Here is a 12,193-nt window from a genome sequence, read left to right as displayed (position 1 = left end):
GGATATCAACTTTTTGAGCTACCCTTATAAAAGGCTCATAGCAATCCAGTCAGAGATGAAAAAGTCCTGGAGGCACTGGAGCCAACATGCTGGTCCCAACTTGTTTGTAAGAAGCAAGTGGCACACTGCACGGAGAAATGTCACTGTTGGGGATATTGTCTGGTTAAGTAGCCACAATTTGCTGAGGGGATGATTCAAGCTTGGCAGATCTCCGAAAGCAAAAACAAACTGTCCAATCACAGGGAAAAAGAGAAAAGGTCCAAGCCACCATACTTCACAGGGATGTCAGGCTGTTGGTGGTCTTGTTACCTGCTGAAGAACAGTGACAACCAAGTTAGTAATTCTTCAATCATTCTTCATACATACACACACACAAACACAAACACACACACACACACACACATAGTTCACACACACACAGATAGTTCAACTCTTCACACACACACATCTCTTCACTGCATCTGCATAAAAAGCACACGCCTGCAACTGTTTCTTTGTCATTCCCTCTGCAGAATGCTCTTCGCATGCTGTATGATTGTCTGACCTTCCTTGCAAGGACTAAAGTATACTTAAAAGACTATGATTCTCAAATCTCTTTATTTCAGAAGTCTCACCTGGTCAAATTTCCATAACACATAACTTGACAGTATGAAGTAGCATCTTCTCCCTATTTAGCTTGCTGACAGGTTGCTTCTTCTCTCATCTTTTCCTAAGGGCACATGCAAACGACTTGGGTGGACCCAGGTACTTAGCCACACCTGCAAGTTGACAGGATTGGTTTCTTAGGTTTGTGACATCCCGCTGTCTGAATCAGATCTTTTTTCTAAGACTGACTTTAGTTTTTTTCATATTAGATTAAAATACTTAGCCTTGACATTGACTGCTTATTTCACTCAAAGTATGGTAAATGGTCTGCATTTATATAGTGAACTTTCTAGTATTGAAGACCACTCAAAGTGCTTTACAGTACAGTTTATTGCCATTCACCATTCACACACACATTCAAACAGTGCATCTATGGGCAGCACGTTTTCTATCAGGGGCTGTTCGGGGTTCAGTATCTTGCCCAAGGCACTCTAGCATGCAGATGGGGAAGACTGGGAACTGGGGACCTATTAAAAACGATCTTCACTAGAGGGGGACATTAAAATCAATCTAAACCTCCTCCCTATGTTTTTTATTCTATAACAATGTCAATTATACTTCTTTCTGATCACCATAGTCACTAGACATCTTTGTCTAATGAAGGTGTTATCATTTATCCTCTTAACTGCTCTGTTTCCTATGTCATTATCACTTGGGTGCCATTGTCAATGGGGTATATCACTCAAAAACTGTGCATATCATCAAAATGAGTTTATCCACAGTTGTTTTGGTGTGCAACATAAAGCATTTGAATAGACTGCGCTCTGTAAATCGATTACTGATGTATCCATAGACTTTAATAAATAACTCAAAAGTAGGTTGTTACGAAAAACTAACTTACTTAATTTCAAATATTTTATTTATATTTTATACATAAACTGCATTTGCATTATAGGTGAGCAAAGAAAATAAACCACAAGACAATTTTAATCGGAGCAACATAAAATTCTGCTGAACTGTTGATTTGATCCACTTTACTTGATTTCTCAATTTATTTTTATAATTCCAGGCCTATAATTACTTTTAAGTTTGAGCTGATACAGTATGTTATAGAACTGAAGGTTCAACTAAATTATACTTGCTTTCAGCATCAGCATATTAATGGCCATCTGTGTTACTTGCTGGAGTGGAAAAATGAAGCACAGAGGACAACTTTGTTCTGTGTCTTTGTGGAAGAGGAGGATTCCACCTTTTCCACCTCCTCCAGTGATGGAATAACTACCAACCTTCCTGGCAACATCGATCAAACACTGTGCATCACTGCACTTTGGAAAGAAGGTCTCTCTTCATCAACATCAAACCCATTTGAGCAGAAAAACTGTGGTGTCTAAATGATGTTTACACTTCTGCTCTGATGTCCGTACTTAGAGTGATATAGCTGCTCTACCCACCATATTTCCCTCTTCCAGCCTGCACAGGAAAGATTAATGATCCTGTGCTGCCAGGACCCAATAACATTATGTGACATTTACAGAAGGCTAAAAAGCAAAGGCTTAAATGCAGCAATTTTCAAAGGTCAGCCATTTGTGAGTTTAGTGGGAAGACAGCTTACTAAAAGAAAAAAAAAAAGCTTACCATTGCCTTTATTTGGCAGTGGTGGGACTTTGATAAGAATAGATCATGTGATGGGAACTTTATTAATTTGCTCGTATGCTATTTTTAATTGTCATTTCAACTTCCCACTTCACTTCACACTATATCAAATCATATATTTGTAAAAAAAAACATTCATCTGTAGCAGCACAATGCATAGATGCTATAATTTTACAATCGACTCTTGTGTTCATAATAATGTGAATGATAAAAAGAACCAGCCAACCACTATTTTTAGTTTGGCAGAAGAATTGTCACTGTGCTTGTTGGGTCTCATGATTTGCAAAATCACTGCATGTACCTGCGTCGATAAGGAGCATGTTGGATGCATAACATTTGGCACAGCTCAGTTTTACAATTCAGAAATAAGGTTGTGACTACACACAGCAGGGGTCTAGTGGTGCAGTTACACAGACAGTATGCCTATCTTGAAATAAAAATAGCTGTTGAAATAGATGTTTGAGTATTTTTGTTACCCTCTGCTTGAACTTCAAACTTTAAAAGTATTGCACACCTTTCAGGCACTTGAACATAAGCAGGTATCAAGTGGAAATAAATTGCATCATTATACTCCCCAAATAGTAAACTTCAGACTTTATGCATGAAGCTGATATGCTATTAAAATTCTAAATACGTATATGTTTGCTGCATTACCAGATCTACACAGCAGCATGGTATTTTTTATTTCTTTAAACCAAATCAGAACCATCATAGGCAGCACGTAGCACAGGATGCATCATGTGTTCTTGTAAAATAATGTTGAAGGGGACTTATTTTGGTGGAACACTGGCATTAAATGGGCTAATTTCCAAAAACAGTAAGGCGTTATCTGTGTGATTGCACAATCAAAATCCGTATTCAAAAATAAGTATTTTCAGTGTGTAGGTTGCAGCTCCAACATTGTTGTTGTTTCCCCTAGCAAAGGAAACAAAGAATTTATGGCAGAATTATACTGCCAATGCAGCTCTGGAGAGTCAAAGTAGTTGAGGTATAACAGTTGCAGAAATAAGAAATGAACTGGATTTGGTAAAAACATTTAAATCAAAATGCAATTAGAAACGTAGGCACTAAATATTGTGTAACTAACTAAGTGGCAGCAGTGAGTCTCTCCAGTGTTATCAGGCTAATGCAGTGAGACTACTGTCGTATCCTGGTTCAACCAATCGAGCCTCAAAGCCTTTCAACTATCTTTTCAGCATTCTATGTCATCGAGGCTGCAGTTTGACATAAACAGGATGTGCCAAGCCTGGTGTCAGCAGCAGTCAATTCTAGTCACATATATGTACTACTGAACAATTTGGGCTACAGCCTTAAGGAGAAGATGTGTAAATTACCACATGCACTTTTTAAAACAAAGGTTTGCCACTCAGTATTGTCAAATTACAGGTTGCAATGCTTTTGTTAACATTGCAGGCAACATATGCACCCCAACCAAATAGGTGGGTGAAGATGAAAGCTTTTTTAAATACAAGACTTCAGAGAGTAAGAGCAAGGCTGTTTCCTGGAGATTTTAGTATCAAACTCAAAAAGATATCAGTAGAAAGGATAAGTTTGTTCTTTTTGTATCAGCGCAAAATGTGAGAGTCATTTACAGTTTTACAGTAATGTAATCTGTGGTTTGTTCCCTGAAGAAGTGCCTGCTTAAAGGCAAAGGTTTTGTAGCATCAAAACCATGATAGGACTGTGAAAAGATAGAGGCGCTTATTTTATTAAATACTCTTCACTGCACTACAAAGACACAGCAAGGCGGGCTCCTGAATGAACATGAAGTTAAAAAGGTTTAACATTCTTGGCAGATTTCGTTGAACATGATTGGGATGGGGTAAACAAAACTGTGTCAGAGTTATTTTCAATACATTTTCTCCATACCAGTCCATATCCTTATATGAGATAAGTCTCCCTGAGCATAAGAGGTTAAAATGGTCATGGATAGCTGGCCTTTCTACACTCTTATCCCAAGTAAGTCGATTGAACAACTTTAGTGCATTTTAAAAAAAAAAAACATTTTTACACGTTGCTGTTATATTTGAACAAGTAATGGTTGAGTATTGGGACTGTTGTCAGACAAACTGAAGCATTTAGTTGAAGCTGCTATGCAACCTGCTGGCTTAATAGCATCCTGACAAACAGATGCTGTCCTCTGTCAAATATTTGTTCACTCTCACTATCTGCCATAATGTCCTGTATCATTATTTAAACAGCTTATATAAACATCTTTAGCACAACCCACAGGTCAACCAGACCATTGACAATTTGCTTTTCCAGGCCTTGATGCCTAATGGGAGTAGGGCATTATACACCTTGTGGACAGGTCAGATAGCATCATGAGCTTGTGACAGCTACACTGACGGGATGACACCCTGAATGGATGTGAAGGTGTTATTCATTCACACCTTGTCATATTTTAGGAAATGAAGAGAAAATAATCTGTGAACTCCAGTCTTTAAGTGTCAAAACATCGACCAGTGCAGAAAAATATATGTATATACTCTAGTGACAATATTTAAAGATACATGTTTTTTCATTGCACTCACATCTTTATATTCCCAAAGTTCCCTTCACATTTACAGATCAGAAAATTATAAACATTAACAGCAAGTCTGGAGGACATTTCAATGTGCATTTTGCAGATTGAACATCATCAGTCGTTAATATACACTGTTCCGAAAAAAGAAGGGAACACTTAAATCACACATATCTTGATGAACAAATTATTCAAGTTAAAAATCTTTACTGATGTACATTGTATAATTTGTTGAGAGCAAAATTCCGTAACAACAGTCAGTGGAAACCAAAATCATCAACCCATTGAGAGCTGGATTCAAAACCACACCAAAAATCAATGTAAAAAATTGAAATCACAGGCTGATCCATCCTGATTTTTGCGACTGCACGTATGGAAGTGCCATCCTGGAGGAGCTGGACTATCTGTGCAACCTGATTGGGCTGCAGGTACCGCCTCATGCTAACAGTAGTGACATTGACAATAGCGGAACACAAAACTAGAGAAGAGTCGGTCAGTAAATAAAAGGAGAGAGCAATTGTCTGTGGCCAGCACATGCAAAACCATTCCCTTTTTGGAGGTTGTCCTGCTTTTATTTCCTGGTGGCCCCCTAGGTATTTCTCGTAGCCTCAGCAGAAGTGTTACCTGCAGTTTAAACTATGCAAGATGTTGTGAATACAACATTAGCCTATTTTCATCTTTGAAGCTAATATTAATACTATTAACAAGTCGTTTTTATTCCCTCATCTGGGATCAAAGTTCAACATACCCAGAATAAACTTTCGTGATCTGCACTGAATTTAACATTGGCCATCCTGATAACCTACGGGAAATGCTGACCCCTGCCATTAAATGAAGCTTTGTGTAAGTTCATGTCTCATTCATTCAGAATTCTCTTTCACTCTCCCTGTCTCATTTGGTCATAGTGATCAAGTCAAAAATGTTTATTTGGGTCTTTTCATACATGTTTGGACTGTAAAAAAGTAATTTTTTACAGTGTTTACCGACTCTGTCAGTAATTTACTGTTCTTCTCAGTGTCATCATTCAAAAAACGAATTTAGCCAAACCGAGCACACCCTGTCATCTCCTCCCGCTTGTCCGATCACACTGTGTGTGTGTCTGTGAGTGTGTGTGTCTGGGTGACTCTCTGTGTCAGAGAGAGAATGAGAGCGAGCGGGTCGGGCTGATGAATGCACGCACTGTTCTGAAGAAAGATTTAACTAATTAAAGAAAAGTATTGATCATTATGTGGTGATCAGTGTTGTATTGTGGCGTCATTTAGAACAAATCAACGTTTAAACTGTAGCGGATCAGATATGTCAGCTGAGTCAGTGTCGCTATGTATGTCTGGGTGTGTATGTATATCTGTGAGTGTGTGTTTGTGAGTCAGAGACAGAGAGGGAGAAAAGTGAGAGTCTGTGTGTGTGTGTGTGTGTGTGCATATGCGAGTGTGAAATGTGATATCATCCTTATCTTAACAACCGCCGTTACGTTTTCAAACAGAGTTTTCATACATAAGCTACTATTATGATAATGTGATGCAGATAAAAAGTTAAGGAATGTCTAATTGTTTGTGTTGCCAAAGCAGAGAGAAGTTGCTGGAGTGATGAAATAAGAGTAAAAGCATCAACAATGTCAGGAATTATGTCAAAACCACAGATTCTTTGTTGAATTTAAATGTAGCTGTAACAGTTCTGATTTATTGATTTAGTGTTAGAAGTGTTTCTCTATCATCTGTTGCTTTTTATTATGTGTAACATTATTGTAGACCTACTGCCTTTTGTACCAGAGGATCAATCAGCTAACAACTCTCACCGATTAATCCTCTGGTACAGGTGGAGGTGCTCTGAGCCACCCCTGTGCCCACAAAACTATTTTGTCCCTGTGAGGATGCTGTAGATCAATTGATCTGTTATCATGAACTTATTCTGCTCCCGAGCAGATTAGAGGTTTAAAGTTACCATGGTGATATGGTGAACCAGCTTTGTAACACTGAAAACTCACAATTCAACCTGAAGATATGTTAATAATCAGAAATCCTGGTTCATAGACTACAGACACCAGTGTTGTTTGTCCACATGATGAGTCTTTGTTTTTGTTCTCCACCAACAAACACATTTTCACTTTTACACAATCTTTGATTTTGTTAATACATAAATATATTTATAGCTGGGTTAGGGTAAGAAAGAATAGGTTTAGGCAGAAAATAGGCATTCTCAGGGACTCGAGAGAGATGAATATGTTTTGTCTTACTCATGCAGTAATTGTACCAATGCTGATAAATCCAGGACATCTTTTCTCTTTCTTTACAAACAAAAAGTTAACTTAGGGGTAAAAATGGTTTGTTATTGCTATGTTGACCCAGATGGCTAGCATTATAATGGTAAGCTTTCTGATAAATGAACGAGCATTGGCATCACATTTAGAAACAGTCACAGCAGATATGTCACTATGTTCATGATACTAAGATGGGCTCAGCAAGAAAGGCTTATTTCAACCAATCATTTAAAATAATTTGGATGTTAACGCTAAAATGCAATGTGAAGAGATTAATTGAACCCAAATTTGACTTTCAATATTTAATTTGTAGCAGAATGAGAAGGTGTGATAGAAACAGTGTAGAACTGGTCAAGGTGATAATGGGGAAGAAACTAAAGAAAGATTGCTGTGAAGGTCATGAGAAGGATGCAGAGTGGACCAAGAAAGAAGGAAAATGTGAGTAAAATGCTGAGGAGAATTTGCAAGATTATCAAGAATTATTTACTGTCTTTATTAAATCACTTCTGTTGTGCGCAGAATAGAAACATTTATTTTTCCATCCTTTCAAGGACTGTGTTGACTTTAATGATTGCAAAAAGTGTTCCATACCATTCTCAATCCACCTGTATCAGTAGTTCCTTCTGGGATGATGTGGGATTTGTCCTGCTCCCTTTGAACCAAATGTGAAGTATGATAAGGTGTCCAGATTAATATCAGTTTAGCTTTAATCCTGTATCTACACAGCAAAGCTCTTCAGTTAGGGGAGCAGCCATCTGTTCCAAAGAAATCTGACCTGGACAAGATGACCTGGTACCCTATAGTTCCCAGAGGTCATGAATCAAAGCTGCCTCCATATTCTAGAGCAAATTTATAGGAACAAAAGTATTTCTTGAGGTATCTCAATACCATAGTATTATAAGTTATTAGGATGGTGATCTAGAGCAGGGAAATTAATTCTGGAACATCATAATGTGGAACTAGTGTTATGATTCAGTGAAATATATATTTTATATATAAATATATATTTCATTTATATATAAATATTGAAATGTTAAATGTGTCAACTTCTTTGTGTGGTCAACAACTGATCAAAGAAAGTGTAATTCAATAATATTTAACAATACTTAGAAGTATATGTAGTCTAATACAAGTAAATGCCCTTTTCTTATGTAAAATATCATACACAACAAAAAGCTTTCTGATAAAATGTGTTTCTTTTAAAAAGTGCTTCATTTTAGAAAACAAAAACACTGAATTATGTTTAACAAAATTTTAGTTTACCGTCTCAGCCATTCTTAACACTTAACAACTAAACAGCTTTAACCCTCGTGTTGTTCCTGGGTCGGATTGACCCAGAGTGTGTGTGTGTGTGTGTGTGTGTGCGTGCGTGTGATCATAAGCAAGCCCTGGCCGGTCAGGGTTAGGGTTAGGGTGACCCAAGGATTGTCATTATCCAATTCTCCTGGGGTAATTGAGACCAATGGATTGTCATTCTCGATTCTCCAGGGGGGTCATTTAGACCGCCAGAGAGGGCGCTGTGGTGCTCTGTGGGGTCATTTAGACCCACACCTGATTCCAATTGTAATCTAGGGGGGTACATTAGACCCACATAGAAGCCGGTGCGCCATTCTCCGTGTGCCACCCTCCCGGACCATGGCACGATGTCACGTCAGGAGCGTTTCACCAGAGAACAGGTTCTCCAACAGCTATTCTCCCAGCAACCATCCTCTGAACCCGAAGAGGACGCGAAAGAGCCAGACCAAGAAGTGGACGGACAAGGAGATGGAGAAGCAGACCGAGAAGACAGAGAGGACGGCGACGGTGACAACGGCGACGGACAAATTGGCGGCCGTGCGAGAGGTCTGGGAACGCATGGGTGTCGCAGTTACTGCGCCTCTACAACCCATTATGGTATTATGTTATGTTATGTTATGTTATTATGTTATGTAGATAGCGGCTGCTAGTCCTTGTCCTCATCTCATCTCCTCTCATCTCTTCTCCTCCTGTTTTTCTCCCTAGGCCGGTGTCCGTTCCATCAGTACATGCCCAGCAAGCCGGCGAAATATGGGATCAAGTCGTGGGTGGCCTGCGATGCGAAATCCAGCTACGCTTGGAAGATGCAAGTGTACACCGGAAAGCCGAGCGGCGGACGCCCAGAACAGAACCAGGGGTTGCGGGTAGTGCTCGATGTAACGGAGGGACTGCACGGTCGTAACGTCACGTGCGACAATTACTTCACCTCCTACGAACTCACGCGCAGCTCCTGGAGAGAAGCCACCGTGGTCGGGCGGTTCGGAAGAACAAGCCCGAGCTCCCGACCGGGCTGCTCGCGGTCAAGGGAAGAGAGGTGTTCTCATCCAAGTTCGCATTCACGCCCACTGCCACTCTGGTGTCCTACATCTCAAAGAAAAACAGGAACGTGGTGCTCCTGAGCACACGGCACTCCGAGGCCGACGTCAGCGACCGCGAGGATGGGAAACCGGTCATCGTCCTGGACTACAACCGCAACAAAGGTGGCGTGGACAACCTAGACAAGGTGATCGGAAAGTACAGCTGCAGGAGGATGACCGCGCGCTGGCCCCTGGTCGTCTTTCACAACATTCTCAACGTCTCTTCCTACAACGCCTTCGTGATATGGAGAGAGATCAACCCAGACTGGATGCCGGGCAAGCGGAACAAGCGGAGGGTGTTCCTAGAGCAGCTGGGAAAGGCTCTCGTGACTCCGTTCATCGCACGAAGAGAGCGCATCCCCCGCACGGAAGCGTCCGCCACGGTTGTGAAGGCTGTAAAAGCCGCCGCCGCCGTACAGAGAGCTCTTGACCACGACGACTACGATGCTCGACACGAGCGTCCAGCCTCCTCCATAGCCCTAGCAGCAGCCCCGCTCAGGGCGAGTAAGAGGAAGAGGTGTCAGATATGCCCCAGGAAAAAGGACTGTAAAACTCACACCGTGTGCCGTGGGTGTGACAAATACACCTGCAAGGGCTGCTCACTTGTCTATTGCCCTACGTGTGCGTCCTAATATGGGGTGGGCTATGTGAGGGGGCCAACAGCCGGGGGAAGCAGGGACAACACAAGGGTTAATGCCTGATTTTCTCTGTCTTTCTTTTCCTCTTGTACCCTATCCCCACTTTTCTTGTTCATTGAGAGAAGTGAGCTCTTGTCTGTCTGGCCAGGATTTTTAATCTGAGCTGGAATAGTGTAGTGATGAGTCACATTCCAGCTTTTAACAATCGCCACGATCTCGGAACATATTGTTGTCTATTCTCCGTGAATCTCCCTGGTGTGTTCAGATTACTCATCGACTGTTGAAATGTTAATCAGAATTCACAGATTTGATTGGCTGAGTTGCATCATGTGAGATAGTTTAAACGCATATAATTGGTCTGTGAGCTTCCTGGGCCACTAGACAAGTAAAGTAAATGCTAGAATAGATGAGACAGTTAAAATAGAAATGTTTTATCAAAAGTTTACTCTTCTCAATTATTTATTGGTTATGGGTCCCGGTCTAGGTCCAGAAAGGACAACGACTGGGGTTTAATCCAGTCTGATTTGTTGAGAAATTACTGATTCTTCCCTTAATGAGTGATTCCATTAAATAGAAAGCCTTCTGTGAGGTTTTGTTTTTGAACTGGACCCAAAAGCAGACACAGAGAGGATTGGGTTAGTGAGTGAACAAAGAGTCCTTTTATTGAAGCGCAGAGGCAGGTAACAAGCTGGGTGCTGGACGCTTGGTGCTGGGTGCTGGGTGCTGGATGCTGGGCGCTTGGTGCTGGGTGCTGGGTGCTGGACGCTTGGTGCTGGGTGCTGGGTGCTGGACGCTGGGTGCTGGACGCTGGGCGCTGGGTGCTGGGTGCTGGACACTGGGTGCTGGGTGCTGGGTGCTGGACGCTGGGTGCTGGACGCTGGGTGCTGGGTGCTGGACGCTGGGTGCTGGACGCTGGGTGCTGGGTGCTGGACACTGGGTGCTGGACGCTGGGTGCTGGATGCTGGACACTGGGTGCTGGACGCTGGGTGCTGGGTGCTGGACGCTGGGTGCTGGGTGCTGGACGCTGGGTGCTGGGTGCTGGCTGAGACTGAGCCGGTGATCCTGTGAGCTGGAGTCAAGGCAGGCAGGTTGGCTCCGGTGATCCACTGAGGTGACGGAACAATCTGGCGATGAGTGGAGCGAAGACCGGGGTTTTTGTAGGGCTGCGGATGAGGTGAATGAGACCAGGTGTGGGACTAGCGCCAGGTGCCAGGACTGCCGCACTCACTCACACACTCACACATTCACACACAGGGGAGGAGGTGAATAGGAGGAGAGCAGAGCGAAAAAGGTAAAATACTAGAGGAGCGGCCTGAGCTGTGACACCTGCTGATCTATGAAGGGAACATATGTTGTCTAAATAAGTTATACTTTAATTTATTCCTCTGATGGTGCTCAAAAAGATTTGCTGAGACTGATGTCATTTTAAAGCCCCTACAACTAGTTTTTTAAATGGTTATAAAACAGTCTAATTTTAATAATGCTGGCTCTTAATGACCAGTATGAATGAACAGTAAATTAAACAGAATAGTTCCTATACTGCGTGGTAAATCACCATGGTAATTTATGCCGATCAGCTAACCTGATCGGGAGCAGATTACGTTGGAGATAACAGATCAACCAGTATAAAAGCACCGCCCACTGAGCAATCAATTCTTTTGAAACATGACATGACCGTTAGAGGATCCTGTGGAGCAAAAAATTTATAAAAAATTTCCTGTGGAGCTAGGTGTGGATTGTTACAGTCACTGAGGAGGACAAGGGTCTTCAGAGACCGACAAAATCATTTTACTGACTCTGATGAGTATCTTTATGAAAGATATAGATCCTTACTGGAGGGAATGATAAACCTTTGTCAGCTGCTGAACATAACCAAGCTGACACGTAGGAGCAATGTTCTCACAGTACCACAGACTGGCTGCATTGATCTACGTTTCTTTTCTTATGGGAGTTACTTATATTGATGTACTGGGTTTGATAGCGGTGGTATAACCAGACATAGTTTTATACTTTTATACCTCCCTTTAAGTAGGTTTGTCCTATGAATATAAATATCTATTTGGAATGGGGGATAGATAGTTTACAGATTCACCTTGTGACAGCCCCCATCCCTCCCTCCACTCTCTCTCTCTCTCTCTCTCTCTGTAAGACTCGTGCAGTCAGC

General features: G+C 41.7%; 1 protein-coding gene across 2 annotated transcripts in view; it reads right to left on the bottom strand.

The window, feature by feature from the left end:
• Positions 1-12,193, bottom strand: part of zfr (zinc finger RNA binding protein) — a 1,162,720-nt gene that overhangs the window by 410,789 nt on the left and 739,738 nt on the right. The gene's annotated exons all lie outside the window — the stretch shown is intronic.

The sequence above is a fragment of the Hippoglossus stenolepis genome, chromosome 9 (assembly GCF_022539355.2).
Source record: "Hippoglossus stenolepis isolate QCI-W04-F060 chromosome 9, HSTE1.2, whole genome shotgun sequence".
In the NCBI taxonomy this organism is placed as follows: Eukaryota; Metazoa; Chordata; class Actinopteri; order Pleuronectiformes; family Pleuronectidae; genus Hippoglossus; species Hippoglossus stenolepis.
The sequence above is the reverse complement of the archived record's forward strand: the minus strand, read 5'-3'. Positions and strand labels throughout refer to the sequence as shown.